This window comes from Bombina bombina, chromosome 5 (genome assembly GCF_027579735.1).
Source record: "Bombina bombina isolate aBomBom1 chromosome 5, aBomBom1.pri, whole genome shotgun sequence".
In the NCBI taxonomy this organism is placed as follows: Eukaryota; Metazoa; Chordata; class Amphibia; order Anura; family Bombinatoridae; genus Bombina; species Bombina bombina.
This window is the reverse complement of record NC_069503.1, coordinates 833,736,157-833,758,892: the sequence shown is the minus strand read 5'-3', so window position 1 is coordinate 833,758,892 and position 22,736 is coordinate 833,736,157.

Sequence of the window (22,736 nt, the reverse complement as noted above, 5' to 3'; positions counted from 1 at the left end):
AATACCGCTGGTATTTAGAGTTCACAGAAGGGCTGCGTTAGGCTCCAAAAAGGGAGCGTAGAGGCATATTTACCGCCACTGCAACTCTAGATACCAGCGTTGCTTACGGACGTGGCCAGCATCAAAAACGTGCTCGTGCATGATTCCCCCATAGGAAACAATGGGGCTGTTTGAGCTGAAAAAAACCTAACACCTGCAAAAAAGCAGCGTTCAGCTCCTAACGCAGCTACATTGTTTCCTATGGGGAAACACTTCCTAAGTCTGCACCTAACACCCTAACATGTACCCCGAGTCTAAACACCCCTAACCTTACACTTATTAACCCCTAATCTGCCGACCCCGCTATCGCTGACCCCTGCATATTTTTTTTAACCCCTAATCTGCCGCTCCGTACACCGCCACAACCTACATTATCCCTATGTACACCTAATCTGCTGCCCCTAACACCGCCGACCCCTATATTATATTTATTAACCCCTAATCTGCCGCCCACAACGTTCCCTCCACCTACCTACAATTATTAACCCCTAATCTGCCGACCGGATCTCACCGCTACTATAATGTATTAACCCCTAAAGCTAAGTCTAACCCTAACCCTAACACCCCCCTAAGTTAAATATAATTTAAATCTAACGAAATAAATTAACTCTTATTAAATAACTTATTCCTATTTAAAGCTAAATACTTACCTGTAAAATACACCCTAATATATCTACAATGTAAATTATAATTATATTGTAGCTATTTGTATTTATTTTAACCAGGTACAATAGCTATTAAATAGTTAATAACTATTTAATAGCTAAAATAGTTAAAATAATTACAAAATTACCTTTAAAATAAATCCTAAACTAAGTTACAATTAAACCTAACACTACACTATCAATAAATTAACTAAATACAATACCTACAAATAAATACAATTAAATAAACTAACTAAAGTACAAAAAATAAAAAAGAACTAAGTTACAAAAAATAAAAAAATATTTACAAACATTAGAAAAATATTACAACAATTTTAAACTAATTACATCTACTCTAATCCCTCTAATAAAATAACAAAGACCCCAAATTAAAAAAATGCCCTACCCTATTCTAAATTAAAAAAATTCAAAGCTCTTTTACCTTACCAGCCCTGAAAAGGGCCATTTGCGGGGCATGCCCCAAATAATTCAGCTCTTTTGCCTGTAAAAAAAACCATACAATGCCCCCCCAACATTACAACCCACCACCCACATACCCCTAATCTAACCCAAACCCCCCTTAAATAAACCTAACATTAAGCCCCTGAAGATCTTCCTACCTTATCTTCACCATGCCAGGTTCACCGATCCATCCACCGAAGTCTTGATCCAAGCCTCCGAAATCTTGATCCTAGCCCAAGCGGGGGCTGAAGAGTGACGTCTATCCTCCGGCTGAAGTCTTGATCCAAGCGGGCAGAAGAGGACATCTGGACCGGCAAACATCTTCATCCAAGCCGCATCTTCTATGTTCTTCAATCCGATGAAGACCGGCTAATCTTCAAGACCTCCAGCGCGGATCCATCCATCTTCACCGACGACTTCCCGACGAATGACGGTTCCTTTAAGGGACGTCATCCTAGATGGCGTCCCTCGAATTCCGATTGGCTGATAGGATTCGATCAGCCAATTGGTATTAAGGTAGGAAAATAGGTAGGAAAATTCTGATTGGCTGATAGAATCAGCCAATCAGATTCAAGTTCAATCCGATTGGCTGATCCGATCAGCCAATCAGATTGAGCTCGTATTCTATTGGCTGATCGGAGCAGCCAATAGAATGCAATCTCAATCTGATTGGCTGATTGGATCAGCCAATCGGATTGAACTTGAATCTGATTGGCTGATTCCATCAGCCAATCAGAATATTCCTACCTTAATTACGATTGGCTGATAGAATCCTATCAGCCAATCGGAATTCGAGGGATGCCATCTTGGATGACGTCATTTAAAGGAACCGTCATTCGGCGAGTAGGCGTCGGTTGAATAGGATGGATCCGCGTCGGCTGGGAAGAAGATGGCTCCGCTCTGCTCCGGAAGAAAGAAGATTGAAGATGCCGCTTGATAGAAGACTTCATCCTGATGATGGACTTCTTCAGCGCCCGCTTGGATCAAGACTTCAGCCCGATGATGGAGTTCTTCAGCTGCGGCTTGGATCAAGACTTCGGACCCTCTTCTGGACCAATCACTGAACCTGGTGAGGTGAAGACAAGGTAGGGGTTTGGGTTAGATTAGGGGTATGTGGGTGGTGGGTTGTAATGTTGGGGGGTATTGTATGTTTTTTTTTACAACCAAAGAGCTGAATTCTTTGGGGCATTCCCCGCAAAGGGCCCTTTTCAGGGCTGGTAAGGTAAAAGAGCTTTTCTATTTTAATTTTAGAATAGGGTAGGGCATTTTTTTATTTTGGGGGGCTTTGTTATTTTATTAGGGGGCTTAGAGTAGGTGTAATTAGTTTAAAATTGTTGTAATATTTTTCTAATGTTTGTAAATATTTTTTTATTTTTGTAACTTAGTTCTTTTTTATTTTTTGTACTTTAGTTAGTTTATTTAATTGTATTTATTTGTAGATATTGTATTTAATTAATTTATTGATAGTGTAGTGTTAGGTTTAATTGTAGATAATTGTAGGTATTTTATTTAATTTATTTATTGATAGTGTAGTGTTAGGTTTAATTGTAATTTAGGTTAGGATTTATTTTACAGGTAATTTTGTAATTATTTTAACTAGGTAACTATTAAATAGTTATTAACTATTTAATAGCTATTGTACCTGGTTAAAATAATTACAAAGTTGCCTGTAAAATAAATATTAATCCTAAAATAGCTACAATATAATTATAATTTATATTGTAGCTATATTAGGATTTATTTTACAGGTAAGTATTTAGCTTTAAATAGGAATAATTTATTTAATAAGAGTTAATTTATTTCGTTAGATAAAAATTATATTTAACTTAGGGGGGTGTTAGTGTTAGGGTTAGACTTAGCTTTAGGGGTTAAAAAATTTAGTAGAGTTGCGGTGAGCTCCGGTCGGCAGATTAGGGGTTAATACTTGAAGTTAGGTGTCGGCGATGTTAGGGAGAGCAGATTAGGGGTTAATACTATTTATTATAGGGTTATTGAGGAGGGAGTAAGGCAGATTAGGGGTTAATACATTTATTATAATAGCAGTGAGCTCCGGTCGGCAGATTAGGGGTTAATTATTGTAGGTAGGTGGAGGCGATGTTGGGGGCGGCATATTAGGGGTTAATAAATATAATATAGGGGTCGGCGGTGTTAGGGGCAGCAGATTAGGGGTACATAGGGATAACGTAGGTGGCCGCGGTGTATGGAGCAGCAGATTAGGGGTTAAAAAATTTTAATATAGTGGTGGCGATGTGGGGGGACATCGGTTTAGGGGTACATAGGTAGTTTATGGGTGTTAGTGTACTTTAGAGCACAGTAGTTAAGAGCTTTATGAACCGGCGTTAGCCCAGAAAGCTCTTAACTACTGACTTTTTTCTGCGGCTGGAGTTTTGTCGTTAGATTTCTAACGCTCACTTCAGCCACGACTCTAAATACTGGCGTTTGAAAGATCCCATTAAAAAGATAGGATACGCAAATGGCGTAGGGGGATCTGCGGTATGGAAAAGTCGCGACTGGAAAGTGAGCGTTAGACCCTTTCCTGACTGACTCCAAATACCAGCGGGCAGTAAAAACCAGCTTTAGGAGCCTCTAACGCTGGTTTTGACGGCAACCGCCCAACTCTAAATCCAGGCCGTAGTAATTACCAGATTGTACAAGCACCTTAGACTCTCTAAGCAAGTTCTGTGTTTAAAATGCTGGTGCACGGTGCATACTAATGCACACATTTTTGTTCATGATTCACCTTTCTAATTTACTCCTATTATCAATGTTTCTTTGTTCTCTTGATATCTTTATTTGAAAAAGCAGTAATGTAAGGTTAGAAGCCGGACCATTTTTGGTTCATCACCTGGGAAGTGCTTGCTGATTGGTTTGCTACATTTAGCCACCAATCAGCAAGCGCTACTCTCTCTTGATATCTTTATTTGAAAAAGCAGTAATGTAAGGTTAGAAGCCGGACCATTTTTGGTTCATCACCTTTGAAGTGCTTTTTGATTGGTTTGCTACATTTAGCCACCAATCAGCAAGCGCTACCCAGGTGCTGAACCAAAAATGGGTCGTCTCTTAAGATTACAGTCTTGCTTTTTCAAATCAGGATAGCATGAGCTATATATATATATATATATATATATATATATATATATATATATATATATATATATATATATATATTGATAATAGGAGTAAATTAGAAAGTTTCTTAAAATTGCATGCTCTGTCTGAATCATGAAAGAAAGAATTTGGGTTTAGTGTCCCTTTAAATACACTTTTGAAACAGCTATAGCTTTTCTAAGAAGAATTTATACATATGTACAAAAATGCTTCTATTCAAATCTGAAATGCATCCATGTGGATTGCAATTTTGGCTGGAATGTCTCTTTAAAAACTTCTACATTTTTTCAGTATTTTAAGTATAATTCTAAATGTCCTTTAAAATTCTCTTTTCTATTTTTTTTCTCCCAATTTTTCTGTGTATTAATTGTGCTATAATTGGTTTACCTATTCTTCTTTCTTTCCCGTATGATTTATTTTGGCATTTAGGTTTCTCTATTAATACCTCACAATATTACCCTTTACAAATGGCCCTCATGATGTATGAATAAATGACCTTTTCATTTTGTGCATTAATTTAAAATCATAAATATAGGACAGCAAAAACAATTGGATTTGGTGATTATATATATTTTTCTTTAAATTAATTTTACCACTGCTATATTCCAATATTCCAATTAGTTTTAAATTATCTAAGAAATACGATTACAAAATTGCTTTGGTGAGTTTATTATTGAATTGTTTCAATATATAGACTTTTTAAAAAATGAAATATTCTGTAAGTATACAGTGGGCTAAATTACAAGTGGAGTGCTAAATTATTTCCTGCCCGCAAACACATTTGCACGTTTGTGGGCACACAATAATTAATCAGCCGTTAAAAGTGGATGGTTATTGCTACCGCAAGTTTGCAGTAGCAATTAGTTCTTATAAAATTAACCAGAGATCAGATCTGTGGTTAATTTTATAAAACTGCCCCAAAATGCCCCCAAAATACTGTGTAGTCTATTTTATTTAAAAATAAATATGGCTGCAACTTTTAATTTTTTTTTTAATAAAATGACTGTACTAGGTAGTATTTTGGGGTTAGAGTTGGTGGGAGTGGAGTGCTAGGAAAAAAAAAACGGCCTTACATTATGGTCTATGGGAACTGTGTGTTCCTAATAAATATATATGTATATGCTTAAATACATATATATTTATGTGTTAATATGTGTATATACACATATTAACACATAAATATATATATATATATATATATATATATATATATATATATATATCAGCATATACATAGGAGCCTTGGAAGTGTGCTCTTGTGAGCGCAATGCTTTCCAGCAGTGCGAACGCGACCATTAGAGTGCGCTGGTATTACAAAGGGGAGTGCAAATATCGCTTTTATGAAAGTGATATTCAGCGCTCCACTTGTAATCTGGCCCAGTATGTACAAAATTAAGTAGCTATTAGAATTATCTATAAAAAAAGCATTTTTAATAAGATTGAAAACTCAAATAAACTTCCACGATTTTTAAACAGGGACGTTGAACAATTGTTTATCTATGAATAGTAAAAAAATGTTAATCTACATCCAAAACTGATTTCGCCCACTTTTTCTGTAATTAAACTACGAAATATGTGGTTTTTCCACTACCTCCAAAGAGGTTGAGATTCATCCTGCAAAATCTAGAACCCTGACCCTGTGACACAGTGATTACTCTGTTTGTTCACAGTCATTTATATGTGTCCCTCAATGGCCCCTGAAAGGGGAAAAAAATAATGCCTAAGAGGAATTTCAAGGCATATGTCTGTAGATTGCAAAATAATAGGAGTTTTGTTATATGACAGTTTTAATTGCTTTTGAAACATACATTTTGTATATAGATCTTTTGCATTTGGATGCTTAATTGCTGATATATGTGCTATCAGCAGCTAAAAATGACCATTTAATGGAGATATACTACTAATTCTAGTGCTAGTGCTCTTTACTTAATTTACTTTTTATATCTTTGCTTGATATTAATAAATATCACTTTATATATTGTGTAAATAACAGTGATTACAGAATGTATTTTTTTGGTCCCTTTTTCTACCATTTAAATGTTTTTGCAATAAAAAAGGTAATGTAATTTTTAGTTTTAGATTTATTTTTTTATGTGAAATGTAAAATTAGGTTTAGAAACCAACAATTTTTTTTAATTAACATTAAAATGTCTATTCATACACAATTACATTGATATTTTAAATGCTTGGTTTTTTTTGTTTTTGATTTTTTAAATGTTACTTTATATATATAGTACAATTGTTTATTTATTTGCAGATAAATGATTTTTGAAAAATATTGAACATTTATTTAAACAAATAAAATTAGCAAGCATTTAAAAAAAAAATATGTACTGAAACATTCACCCATAAGCAGTAAATATGTAATATATTTACTTTTAATTCAGAACACATTTTATTCTGTCCTTACATTATTTGTTTAAATACCGTTGTTAATAAGTTAGCCATGTATTAATTTTTAACACAATAAAATGCAAGTATTAAGAATTTAAGACTAATGTGCAATTAATCAAGTTTCAATTATTCATTTTAATCTTTTTATTCACTCATTATGTTATCATTTATATACGCCGATATAGAGCTAGATTACGAGTGTAGTGCTAACTGCGCTCAACTTCATCTTTTTGTGTGTCAGATACCATGTGTATTACAAGTTGAAAGTAAAAAGTTTTTGTTTGTGCGCTAACCTAACACACAACAAGTCCCGCACACCCCATTGCATTTTCTCAAGTTTGCTAACCTGAAATAAAATTAGTATTTCACATTCTAATGTTCTTCACATAGCAAAATATGTTATATATATTATTAAATACATATTTATATATATATATATATATATATATATATATATATATATATATATATATATATATATATATATATATATATATATATATATATATATATATCAAAAGAAAGAGAAAATACGATGGCACTACTGGTATTGTGTCATTATTCCCAGTTAGCTATTCCTGGTCTAATACTCACAGGGAAGGATGCAATACAAGTATTAGGGAAGACAGAGGTGCTGTACATTAAAGGAAATACTTGAAAAGGGGCCAATCGCCAAAGCGAATGACGAGAATGTACTTGGATAGCACTCACAAATACTAGACGGTGGGGCCACTATATACTAGTTGTGGAAGGCCCAGAATTAAGGCAGGTTTTAAAACTTAACTTTTAATATAAATTGTAAAAAATATATACAAAAGATTAAAAACACAGTTGTGGACCACGGAACAGTCTGAATGTGGTACTAAGGTGGGAGACACCAGGAAAAAATACACATATATCATTAAAGTACTGGTAGATACAAATCCTGTGTGTGAGTAACTTATAGTGCTTTACCACTCCCTCTAATATGAGGTTATTAGTGGTGTACTTATTCGGGTACCACTAATGGGAATACAAAGTGATCAGTGGAATATTCAGACCAAATTATATCCCTTCAGTGGAGTAGGAGGGCAACACCCTTATGATTTATAATTGTAAAGGTTACTAGTGGTGAATGACCTCTAGCTGGTATACACACCATGAACTCAGTGTATCATATAAGCTGGAGTTACTATTATATTTAACAGTAACTAGGTCAGAGATAACTTTCCAGATTAATAGTCAAGGGTTGGGTTAGAGGCCACCAAGTAATAAAGATATAATTCTCAATATTTTAAGGTAGTAGGTAATATTTCAATATTAACGTAAGCCTCTTATTAGTTCAATACTGGTGAACATGAGTCCTGTGTGTTGGTCAATCATAGTGTTTACCACTATATATATATATATATATATATATATATATATATATATATATATATATATATATATATATCTCATGTTTCTTTTGTAAAATATATATCTATACATGCTGTATATACATTTAGATAGATAGATAGATAGATAGATAGATAGATAGATAGATAGATAGATAGATATAGATATATACAGTTATATAGGAATATCTATTTAAATATACTTAGAACATATTCCCCTATGTGAAGAACATTGGAATGTGAAATATTTACAGTGCAAACACAGTTAAACACTTTACTAAATATGAATATTACATAACAATTATTTTACATGTTCTCAACTTAACTGCAAAGGGCTCCAATGCACTTATATTTTTTTTACAATATTTTTTATTAGATAGTGTTATTATGAGCGTAACTGTAATTTTAAATGTTTATTCTGCAACTTTTTTTTCAAGCCTAACAGTATACCAGAGCTCTGAGGTCACGCAAACCCAACGTGCATAAAATGTAATTGCTCTAGAGTGAATGCGTTTCTCTCAACTTGTAAAACACACTAAAACAGGCACAGTAAACCCAACATTGCTTGCACTCAACTGTTAGCATGGCATTTGAAATTTGGCCCATATTTGGCAACTAATTCATGTATATAATATACTGTAGCAGTCACTACTCACCTCCTCCAGAAATATTTAGTTTGCTGGCCAAACTCTGGAGTTCTGGATATAAAAATCAGGGCAATTGCTTCATACAGGTGATAACATTTGATCCCAGTTTGGCTCACTGCTCCCATTGACAGCCATTTACTGGGAAGCCCTATTAGTTATATGGACTGCAAGCAAACAAAGTTGAAGCAAAAAAATACCCAGACTGAAATCTTTAGTACAATAATTTAAAAGTAGTATTAAACTGCAGCAAGATTAAATTAATAAAATAATGTGCAATGATGATTTAAACTGGTACCTCTATAATGAAATAAGTAAACAAAATAAAATACTATTTTAAGTTTCACATAACACATAAAATATATACAGAATTCTATTCAAAATTGAATTAAATTATATCCAACATTCATTTTAAATAAAGGTTCTGAATAACTGAGAGTAGATTATAATAAGAAAGGATAAAATAAGTAAATATTTCTGAAAATAACTGTGTGGCTTAAACATTTAAATGTTTTTTTATTATGATTGTATTGGGTACCAGTCTCTGCGACTTTCTCTTGCATTAGATTCTAGTTTTTGTGTTGTCTCCTTATTACACGCAAAGAGCTCCATTTATCATTGCGCAGGCTCACAAGGTTCCCAACTAGAGGAGCTTTCTGCCTGTGATCACTCACCAAGTGTCTTACTCTATTGATAAATGGAGCCCAGACACTCAGGTCCACAAAGTTTTACATTTATTTAATACTTCCATTATTATTATTATAGCATTGCATACTCATTCCTTTGTTCACACATCATGATAGTGTATTTTCTGCATTTACATGTCATTTGTTTGAAAGAGATTATTAATACCCCTACAGTGATTAAGTTATTTGGATCTATTTCCCATGGTTGGAAATTTCTTAATTTAAAAGGTAAATTATGAAGAACATTTAAAAGAAATATTAGCTGATCCATATAAAAGCATATGGACTGGTGCCAATTTGTACATGTAAACTATGAGCCTTTATTAGTACGCCATAATTTTGGGGCACTGGCACCATATATGAAAAAGTAGACTGCATTCTGTGCATTCCCACCAAAAAGGATCAGTAATATCTGGAACGATCCCATAAAGTGGCCCCTTTCTCACTGATGATATGTTCATATTAAGAAAAATCTGTCTGCAAAGGTTACAAATATACGTCGAGATTACGAGTCTTGCGTTAGCCTTAAAAAGCAGCGTTGAGAGGTCCCAACGCTGATTTTTTCCTAACGTTGGTATTACGAGTCTTGAAATGACAGGTGTACCGCTCACTTTTTTGGCCAGACTCTGTAATTTCCGCAAATCCACTTACGTCAATTGTGTATCCTATATTTTCGATGGGACTTGCATATCGCCGGGATTACGAGTCTTCCAAAAAGTGAGTGGTACAGCCTTTCCTGTCAAGCCTGGTACCGCATTTAAAAGTCAGTAGTTAAGAGTTTCATGGGCTAACGCCGTAGCATAAAACTCTTAACTAAAGTGCTTAAAAGTACACTAACACCCATAAACTACCTATTAACCCCTTAACCGAGGCCCCCCCACATCGCAAACAATTAAATACATTTCTTTTAACCCCTAATCTGCCAAACCGGATATCGCTGCCACTATAAAAAATATATAAACCCCTAAACCGCCGCCCTCCTGCTTCGCAAACACTACTTAAATTTTATTAACCCCTAATCTGCCATCCCTAACATCACCGAAACCTACCTACATTTATTAACCCCTAATCTGCCACCCCCAATGTCGCCGCAACTATAATTAATGTATTAACCCCTAAACCTAAGTCTAACCCTAACACCCCTAACTTAAATATAATTTAAATAAATCTAAATAAAATAACTAACATTAATTAAATTATTCCTATTTAAAACTAAATACTTACCTGTAAAATAAACCCTAAGCTGGCTACAATATAACTTATAGTTACATTGTAGCTAGTTAAGGATTTATTTTTATTTTACAGGTAACTTTGTATTTATTTTAACTAGGTAGAATAGTTATTAAATAGTTATTAACTATTTAATAACTACCTAGCTAAAATAAATACAAATTTACCTGTAAAATAAATCCTAACCTAAGTTACAATTACACCTAACACTACACTATAATTAAATTAATTACCAAAACTAAATACAATTAAATACAATTTAAAAAAAATGATCTAAAGTACGAAAAAATAAAAACACTAAATTGCAGAAAATAATAAAATAATGTCAAGTTTTTAAACTAATTACACCTAACCTAATCCCCCTAATAAAATAAAAAAGCCCCCAAAATAATAAAAAGCCCTACCCTATACTAAATTACAAATAGCCCTTAAAAGGGCCTTTTGCGGGGCATTGCCCCAAAGTAATCAGCTCTATTACCTGTAAATAAAAGTACAATACCCCCCAACATTAAAGCCCACCACCCACACACCCAACCCTACTCTAAAACCCACCCAATCCCCCCTTAATAAAACCTAACACTAACCTCTTGAATATCACCCTACCTTGAGAAGTCTTCACCCAGCCGGGCCGAAGTCCTCAATGAAGTCAGGCAAAGTGGTCATCCAGATGGGCAGATGTCTTCATTGAAGCCGGCCAGAAGAGGTCCTCCAAACGAGCAGAAGTCTTCATTCAGGTGGAATCTTCTATCTTCATCCATCCGGCGCAGAGCGGCTCCATCTTCAAGACATCCGAAGCGGAGCATCCTCTTCCAACGAAGTCCAACTGAAGAATGAAGGTTCCTTTAAATGACGTCATCCAAGAGGCCGTCCCTTCTATCAGCCAATCGGAATTAAGGTAGAAAAAATCCTATTGGCTGTTGCAATCAGCCAATAGGATTGAAGATCAATCCTATTGGCTGATCCAATCAGCCAATAGAATGCAAGCTCAATCCTATTGGCTGATTGCATCAGCCAATAGGATTTTTCCTACCTTAATTCCGATTGGCTGATAGAATCCTATCAGCCAATTGGAATTCAAGGGACACCATCTTGGATGACGTCATTTAAAGGAACCTTCATTCAGTGTTAGGACGTCGATGGAAGAGGATGCTCCGCGTTGGATGGATTGAAGATGGACCTGCTCCGCTCCAGATGGAAGAAGACAGAAGATGCCGCCTGGATGAAGACTTCTGCTGGTCTGGATGTCCTCTTCTGCCTGGATAGGATGAAGACTTCTGCCGGTCTGGAGGTCCACTTGTGCCCGGCTGGGTGAAGACGTTTCAAGGTAGGGTGATCTTCAGGGGGTTAGTGTTAGGTTTTTTAAGGGGGGTTTGGGTGGGTTTTAGAGTAGGGTTGGGTGTGTGGGTGGTAGGTTTTAATGTTGAGGGGGTGGGTTGTATTTCTTTTTTTACAGGTAAAAGAGATGATTACTTTGGGGCAATGCCCTGCAAAAGGCCCTTTTAAGGGTTATTTGTAATTTAGTATAGGGTAGGGAATTTTATTATTTTGGGGGGCTTTTTTATTTTATTAGGGCGCTTAGATTAGGTGTAATTAGTTTAAAATTCTTGTAAATTTTTTTTATTTTCTGTAATTTAGTGGGTTTTTTTTTGTACTTTAGTTAATTGTATTTAATTGTAATTAGTTTTATTTAATTGTAGTTAATTTATGTAATTATTTTAATGATAGTGTAGTGTTAGGTGTAATTGTAACTTAGGTTAGCTTTTATTTTACAGGTAATTTTGTATTTATTTTAGCTAGGTAGTTATTAAATAGTTATCAACTATTTAATAACTATTGTACCTAGTTAAAATAAATACAAACTTGCTTGTAAAATAAAAATAAATCCTAAAATAGCTACAATGTAACTATTAGTTATATTGTAGCGATCTTAGGGTTTATTTTATAGGTAAGTATTTAGTTTTAAATAGGAATAATTTAGTTAATAATAGTAATATTTATTTAGATTTATTTAAATTATATTTAAGTTAGGGGGTGTTAGGATTAGGGTTAGACTTAGGTTTAGGGGTTAATTACTTTATTATAGTGGCGGCGTAGGGGGGGCAGATTAGGGGTTAATAAATATAATGTAGGTGGCGGTGGGCTCCGGGAGCGGTGGTTTAGGGGTTAATATATTTATTATAGTTGCGGCGGGGTCTGGGAGCGGCGGTTTAGGGGTTAATAAGTATAATGTAGGTGGCAGCGGTGTAGGGGGGCAGATTAGGGGTGTTAAAACTCGGGGTACATGTTAGGGTGTTAGGTGTAGACTTTTTCCATAGAAATCAATGCGATATCGGGCAGCAGCAAACATGAGCTGTAATTTAGTGGGGGTTTTTTTTTTCGTAATTTAGTTTATTTAATTTAATTGTAATTAATTGTAGGTAGTTTAGGTAATTAGTTTAATTATAGTGTAGCATTAGGTGTAATTGTATCTTAGGTTAGGGTTTATTTTACAGGTACTTTTGTCTTTATTTTAGCTATTTAGTTATTAAATAGTTAATAACTATTTAGTAACTATTCTACCTAGTTAAAATAAATACAAAGTTGCCTGTAAAATAATATAAATCCTAAGCTAGCTACAATGTAACTATTAGTTATATTGTAGCTAGTTTAGGGTTTATTTTACAGGTGAGTATTTAGTTTTAAATAGGAATAATTTATTTAATTGTAGTAAATTTATTTAGATGTATTTAAAATATATTTAAGTTGGGAGGGTTAGGGTTAGACTTAGGTTTAGGGGTTAATAAATTTATTATAGTGGCGGCGATGTTGGCGGCGGCAGATTAGGGGTTAATAAATTTAATATAGTTGCGGTGACGTTGGGGGGCAGATTAGGGGTTAATAACTATAATGTAGGTGTCTGCGATGTGGGGGGCAGCAGATTAGGGGTTCATAAGTATAATATAGGTGGTGGCGGTGTCAGATTAGGGGTTAATAATATAATTTAGGTGTCAGCAGAAGCGGTAGATTAGGGGTAAAAAGTGTAAGATTAGGGGTGTTTGGACTCGGGGTTCATGTTAGGATGTTAGGTGCAGACATAAAATGAATTTCCCCATAGGAAACAATGGGGCTGCGTTAGGAGCTGAACGCTGCTTTTTTGCAGGTGTTAGGTTTTTTTTCATCCAGCTCAGCCCCATTGTTTCCTATGGGGAAATCGTGCATGAGCACGTTTTTCCATCTTACTGCTACCGTAAGCAGCACTGGTATTGGAGCTAAATTTTGCTCTATGCTCACATTTTTGCGGATAACACCAGGTTTAAAAAAACCTGTAATACCAGCGTTGTCTTAAGGGAGCGTTAGAAAAAAAAGGCTTGTTAGCAACGGACCCCTGTTAACGCAAAACTCTTAATCTAGCCGATAAATTGTTGAGACAGCTTTCTAGCTTTGTAGAGAAAGTGCTGTTAAAATGTTTGTCTCAGTTTCTATGTAGCTCATACATTTTGATACTTGAAGGGAGAAGTAGGTGTTATAAACTGTATGAGCATATCTACATTATAATTTAGATACGTGTACGGGCTAAATTTTTTATTCAGTCTAATCTTTCATTCCAAATATTCAAATAATTTGTATGCTTTGAATATTTGGAGCCCATGCTATTTGGTATTAGTTTAGTTTAAAATGTACATGTTCCACTGTTACAGGTGCAAAAGTTCACCTGTAGCATAAAATTCCTTCAGAGCGCTGGAGAGCTGCGCTCCTCTTTTTCGCTGAGCGTGACCGGAGCTCTGTGAAGAAGAGGAAGGGATTAGAGTGGCTCTCGAGCGTGCTGAAGGTATTGTTAACTATTTCAAGGTGAATACAAGGTTGCAATTAGTGAAGACGAGGGTTTCTATTTCTTATTATTCTGCATTGACACTGTTATGTATTTAGCATATAATCTGAAATGAAGATCCATCAATTTAAAGGTATATTCTGGTCAAAATTGAAAGGCACATAGATTAATTACATCTTTGAATAGAAACATATTTGCAATATACAAGTGTTGGCAAAAATGCTTTTAGTAAAAGTTATTACTGTATTAGTGATAACATTTTTCTCTGCACGTGCATGTAAAACATAGCTAGATATTCTCAGTGCACCAGCATTTTTATTACTGTAGCTGTTCAGAGCATCAGTGGGACTTGTATCATGTCAGCAATTAACAAATGTAGTAATTACCAGATTGTACAAGCACCTTAGACTCTCTAAGCAAGTTCTGTGTTTAAAATGCTGGTGCACAGTGCATACTTAACACACACATTTTCGTTCATGATTCAGATAGATCATGCAATTTTAATTTTCTAATTTACTCCTATAATCAATGTTTCTTTGTTCTCTTGATATCTTTATTTGAAAAGGCAGTAATGTAACGTTAGAAGCCGGACCATTTTTGGTTCATCACCTAGGAAGCGCTTGCTGATTGGTTTGCTACATTTAGCCACCAATCAGCAAGCGCTATCCAGGTACTGAACCGAAAATGGGTTGTCTCTTAAGATTACAGTCTTGCTTTTTCAAATCAAGATAGCATGATATATATATATATATATATATATAATAGGAGTAAATTAGAAAGTTGCTTAAAATTGCATGCTCTGTCTGAATCATGAAAGAAAGAATTTGGGTTTAGTGTCCCTTTAAATACACTTTTGAAACAGCTATAGATTTTCTAAGAAGAATTTATAGGTATATACAAAAATGCTTCTATTCAAATCTGAAATGCATCCATGTGGATTGCAATTTTGTCTGGAATGTCTCTTTAAAAACTTCTAAATTTTTTCAGTATTTTAAGTATAATTCTAAATGTCCTCAAAATTCTCTTTTCTCTTTTTTTTTTTTTTTTTCAATTTTGCTGTGTATTAATTGTGCTATAATTTGTTTACCTATTCTTCTTTCTTTCCCGTATGATTTATTTTGGCATTTAGGTTTCTCTAAATATCACCTTTTCATTTTGTGCAATAATTTAAAATCATAAATATTTGACAGCAAAAACAATTGGATTTGTTGATTATATATATTTTTCTTTAAATTAATTTTACTACTGCTATATTACAATATTCCAATTAGTTTTAAATTATCTAAGAAATACAATTACAAAATTGCTTTGGTGAGTTTTAGTTTATTACTGAATTGTTTCAATATATAGACTTTTTTAAATAATGAAATATTCTGTAAGTATACAGCGGGCTAAATTACAAGTGGAGTGCTAAAATATTGCCTGCCCGCAAACGGACACATTTGCATCTTTGTGGGCACACAATAATTAATCAGCCATTAAAAGTGGATGGTTATTGCTACCGCAAGTTTGCAGTAGCAATTAGTTCTTATAAAATTAACTAGAGATCAAATCTCTGGTTAATTTTATAAAACTGCCCCAAAATGCCCCCAAAATACTGTGTAGTCTATTTTATTTAAAAATAAATATGGCTGCAACTTTTTTTTTTTTTTTTTTTTTTAATAAAATGACTGTACTAGGTAGTATTTTGGGGTTAGAGTTGGTGGGAGTGGGGTGCTAGGAAAAAAAAAACGGCACTGAAAAGTACCTTACATTACGGTCTATGGGAACTGTGTGTTCCTAATAAATTTATATATGTAGTCACGAATATAGTCTCTATCAAAGAGGATAGAGACTAAAAGAATGCACTTGGGTAGCACTTCTGTTCCATGTAAATAACATTAAGACTTATGAGGACCTTAAACAACCACTGCAGGTCAAGGGTTGAGAGAAAAAATTAAAACATAACTTTTATTGACTTGACGTTCATTAAAAAATGTGTGCTGTGTAAGTGTGTGTGTTTTAAAAACACATAGCAACTTTACTTATAATGAAAGTGGCTTTAGATATTAATTGAGTAAATTTCCTTGGACTTGGAATATTCTTCAGGAGTATAAGTATCTCTCTAGTTGGTAATATTTATTTGTCAAGTAACAAGTTGGCTTGTATCCTTCAATATTATACACCACTTAGGTATTCAAAATCCCCACATGCCATTGATAGTGTATCAAAATAAGTAACCTTGTAAAGGAAATAGCTACATGATTTTTATCTGTGTGATGCACAGGTAATGAGTATCCAAATATGTGTTTATTGTTTTACACTATCAAGATAGAATAGTCTCTATATAAGGAGAATTCATACCATTCATTTAGTTGCTAGATCTCTAGTAGTTGTGAATTCTAAGTACGAATTGTATTCACTATTAGTATTTCTATTATTGACAATTATATTATTACATTTGTTGTTAATATGAATTTGTTATTCACTGTTCCATTCTATCCTTCAATGGGATAACAGAATCACTTGAGATATTTTTTTCTCAGTTTTGATATGTTGTCAGATCTTGGACAATTAAGAAACACTTGTTCTCAGTTTTGATATGTATTCTGTACTTAGATAATTAATGCAACACAGTTTTTAGTTGTTTTTGATTGGTATATGGCATGTAAAGGTGCTTGGTGTACTTATGGCACAACTTGTTTTATAAATTTCAAGTTTGTGTTATTCAGTTATAAGCGGTGTTAGTATTTTACCACTTTAGAAATTTACTTGAGTACTTGGAGCTTATACTTGTATATAGTTGATGCGTTACTATAAAATAGGATTGTCATCTATATGTAATATAGTACTGGAGGTGTGATATTTCAGACAATCTGTATAAGGCAGTATAATGTTTTTATAATCTCAGTATCTGACTGCTTGGTTATGCTGCATGTGCTATATAAGCAGCATGACTTCTATATTTAGATATAACTGTATTATAAACATATCTTATATGCAGTCAGTAGCAACACATATCTTTGGTCTGATACTAGTATAGTACTTATTTGTTGCTATTGTGTAAACAAGTTGTTTTTAACAAAAAGGTTTTTCGTTTTTAGTTACTCAAGCAACCATAATGATATGCTGGTTGCTCAGTTTGTATAATATTTCAGATATATCTTTAAAAGATTTATGTTGTTCCAACAGAGCTTTGACACTGTTATTATTAACGTCTGCCTTCTATGATCTTCTAAGGTTACCAACAGATTTTTAAATAATATAAATTTTTTGTGTTGACAATCGGGTACTGTGCCGTTAACACTTGCGCCTGGTTTACCGCTGTAGTTTTGAGTTCTAAAAGTATAATTGTTTTAGTATATATGATGGCGGTCTGGTGCAGTGGTTAACGGTTACAGCTAATATGCGGTCCTTTGAAAAAGCCGAAACGCTATCGGCGAAACATGTTAGGGAAGGGTAGCTGTTAATACCCTGTTGTACCTTTTAATGGCATAGCTAACTTAAAATTTACTTAGACAGTGGCTACTTGGACTTGATTCTGACCTTTAATAATATTGACATATATTTTTTCAGTAGTTAAACCAAAGAGCGTGCTATATTTGAATCGCATATTAGCTGTAACCGTTAACCACTGCACCAGACCGCCATCATATATACTAAAACAATTATACTTTTAGAACTCAAAACTACAGCGGTAAACCAGGCGCAAGTGTTAACGGCACAGTACCCGATTGTCAACACAAAAAATTTATATTATTTAAAAATCTGTTGGTAACCTTAGAAGATCATAGAAGGCAGACGTTAATACTAACAGTGTCAAAGCTCTGTTGGAACAACATAAATCTTTTAAAGATATATCTGAAATATTATACAAACTGAGCAACCAGCATATCATTATGGTTGCTTGAGTAACTAAAAACGAATAACCTTTTTGTTAAAAACAACTTGTTTACACAATAGCAACCAATAAGTACTATACTAGTATCAGACCAAAGATATGTGTTGTTACTGACTGCATACAAGATATGTTTACAATATAGTTATATCTAAATTTAGAAGCCATGCTGCATATATAGCATATGCAGCATAACCAAGCAGTTAGATACTGAGATTATAAAAATATTATACAGACTGTCTGAAATATCACACCTCCAGTACTATATTAGATATAGATGACAATCCTATTTTATAGTAACGCATCAACTATATACAAGTATAAGCTCCAAGTACTCAAGTAAATTTCTAAAGTGGTAAAATACTAACACCGCTTATAACTGAATAACACAAACTTGAAATTTATAAAACAAGTTGTGCCACAAGTACACCAAGCACCTTTACATGCCACATATCAATCAAAAACAACCAAAAACTTTGTTGCACTAATTGTCCAAGTACAGAATACATATCAAAACTGAGAACAAGTGTTTCTTAATTGTCCAAGATCTGACGACATATCAAAACTGAGAAAAAAATATCTCAAGTGATTCTGTTATCCCATTGAATGATAGAATGGAACAGTGAATAACAAACTCATATTAATAACAAATGCACATATGAATAATATAATTGTCAATAATAGAAATACTAATAGTGAATACAATTCGTACTTAGAATTCACAACTACTAGAGATCTAGCAACTAAATGAATGGTATGAATTCTCTTTATATAGAGACTAATCTATCCTGATAGTGTACAACAATAAACACATATTTGGATACTCATTACCTGTGCATCACACAGATAAAAATCATATAGCTATTTCCTTTACAAGGTTACTTATTTTGATACACTATCAATGGCATGTGGGGATTTTGAATACCCAAGTGGTGTATAATATTGAAGGATACAAGCCAACTTGTTACTTGACAAATAAATATTACCAACTAGAGAGATACATATACTCCTGAAGAATATTCCAAGTCCAAGGAAATTTACTCAATTAATATCTAAAGCCACTTTCATTATAAGTAAAGTTGCTATGTGTTTTTAAAATACACACACTTACACAGTACACATTTTTTAATGAACGTCAAGTCAATAAAAGTTATGTTTTAATTTTTTCTCTCAACCCTTGACCTGCAGTGGTTGTTTAAGGTCCTCATAAGTCTTAATGTTATTTTTATGGAACAGAAGTGCTATCCAAGTGCATTCTTTTAGTCTCTATCCTCTTTGATAGAGACTATATTCGTGACTAGAGTTGTTTCATGCACAAGCACTCAAGCTCACTGGGTATATAGATATATACCCACAAAATAAAAACAGGAACTTAATAAATACACACAGGTATATGTAATTCAGGTATAAAAATTGTACACCATTGGTAATTAACCTCAATATACTGTGTATATATTCAATCATAAAATAGAGCGTTCCTTTTCCATTAGTGTAGTGCTCCTGCTATTTTGTACTAAATCAAATTTATATATGTATATGCTTAAATACAAATATATTTATGTGTTAATATGTGTATATACACATATTAACACATAAATATATATATATCAGCATATACATAGGAGCCTTGCGAAGTGCGCTCTTGTTAGCGCAATGCTTTCCAGCAGTGCAAACGCGACCATTAGAGTGCGCTGGTATTACAAAGTGGAGTGCAAATATCGCTTTTATGAAATTGATATTCAGCGCTCCACTTGTAATCTGGCCCAGTATGTACAAAATTAAGTAGCTATTAGAATTATCTATAAAAAAATCATTTTTAATAAGATTGAAGACTCAAATAAACTTCCACGATTTTTAAACAGGGACGTTGAACAATTGTTTATCTATGAATAGTAAAAAATATTAATCTACATCTCAAACTGATTTCGCCCACTTTTTCTGTAATTAAACTATGAAATATGTGGTTTTTCCACTACCTCCAAAGAGGTTGAGATTCATCCTGCAAAATCTAGAACCCTGACCCTGTGACACAGTGATTACTCTGTTTGTTCACAGTCATTTATATGTGTCCCTCAATGGCCCCTGAAAGGGGAAAAAAATAATGCCTAAGAGGAATTTCAAGGCATATGTCTGTAGATTGCAAAATAATAGGAGTTTTGTTATATGACAGTTTTAATTGCTTTTAAAACATACATTTTGTATATAGATCTTTTGCATTTGGATGCTTAATTGCTGATATATGTGCTATCAGCAGCTAAAAATGACCATTTAATGGAGCTATACTACTAATTCTAGTGCTAGTGCTCTTTACTTAATTTACTTTTTATATCTTTGCTTGATATTAATAAATATCACTTTATATATTGTGTAAATAACAGTGATTACAGAATGGTTCCTTTTTCTACTATTTAAATGTTTTTGCAGAAAAAAATGTAATGTCATTTTTAGTTTTAGATTTATTTTTTTATGTGAAATGTAAAATTAGGTTTAGAAACCAACAAAAAAAAATTAAATTAACATTAAAATGTCTATTCATACACAATTACATTGATATTTTAAATGCTTGTTTTTTTTTGTTTTTTTTTAAATGTTACTTTATATATATAGTACAATAGTTTATTTATTTGCAGATAAATGATTTTTGAAAAATATTAAACATTTATTTAAACAAATAAAATTAGCAAGCATTTAAAAAAATAAAAAAAATATATACTGAAACATTCACACATAAGCAGCAAATATGTAATATATTTACTTTTAATTCATAACACATTTTATTATGTCCTTACATTATTTGTTTAAATCCCGTTGTTAATAAGTTAGCCATGTATTCACTTTTAACACAATAAAATGCAAGTATTAAGAATTTAAGACTAATGTGCAATTAATCAAGTTTCAATTATTCATTTTAATCTTTTTATTCACTCATTATGTTATCATTTATATAAGCTGATATAGAGCTAGATTACGAGTGTGGTGCTAACTGCGCTCAACTTCATCTTTTTGTGTGTCAGATACCATGCGTATTACAAGTTGAAAGTAAAAAGTTTTTGTTTGTGCGCTAACCTAACACCCAACAAGTCCCGCACACCCCATTGCATTTTCTCAAGTGTGCTAACCTGAAATAAAATTAGTATTTCACATTCTAATGTTCTTCACATAGCAAAATATGTTATATATATTATTAAATACATATTTATATATATATATATATATATATATATATATATATATATATATATATATATACTGTATATATATATATATATAGATCTAATGTTTCTTTAGTAAAATGTATATCTATACATGCTGTATATACAGATAGATAGATAGATAGATAGATAGATAGATAGATAGATAGAGATATAGATATATACAGTTATATAGGAATATCTATTTAAATATACTTAGAACATTTTCCCCTATGTGAAGAACATTGGAATGTGAAATATTTACAGTACAAATACAGTTAAACACTGTATTAAATATGAATATTACATAACAATTATTTTACATGTTCTCAACTTAACTGCAAAGAGCTCCAATGCACTTATATATTTTTTACAATATTTTTTATTAGATAGTGTTATTATGAGCGTAACTGTAATTTTAAATGTTTATTCTGCAACTTTTTTTTTTAAGCCTAACAGTATACCAGAGCTCTGACGTCAAGCAAACCCAACGTGCATAAAATGTAATTGCTCTAGAGTGAATGCGTTTCTCTCAACTTGTAAAACACACTAAAACAGGCACAGTAAACCCAACATTGCTTGCACTCAACTGTTAGCATGGCATTTGAAATTTGTCCCATATTTGGCAACTAATACATGTATATACTATACTGTAGCAGTCACTACTCACCTCCTCCAGAAATATTTAGTTTGCTGGCCAAACTCTGGAGTTCTGGATATAAAAATAAGGGCAATTGTGTTTTTCATACAGGTGATAACATTTGATCCCAGTTTGGCTCACTGCTCCCATTGACAGCCATTTACTGGGAAGCCCTATTAGTTATATGGACTGCAAGCAAACAAAGTTCAAGCAAAAAAATTCAGACTGAAATCTTTAGTACAATAATTTAAAAGTAGTATTAAACTGCAGCAAGATTAAAATTTATAAAATTAACGTGCAATGATGATTTAAACTGGTACCTCTATAATAGTAGCTATGAAATAAGTAAACAAAATAAAATACTATTTAAAGTTTCACATAACACATAAAATATATACAGAATTCTATTCAAAATTGAATTAAATCATATCCAACATTCATTTTAAATAAAGGTTCTGAATAACTGAGAGTAGATTATAATAAGAAAGGACAAAAGAAGTAAATATTTATGAAAATAACTGTGTGGCTTAAACATTTAAATGTTTTTTTATTATGATTGTATTGGGTACCAGTCTCTGTGACTTTCTCTTGCATTAGATTCTAGTTTTTGTGTTGTCTCCTTATTACACGCAAAGAG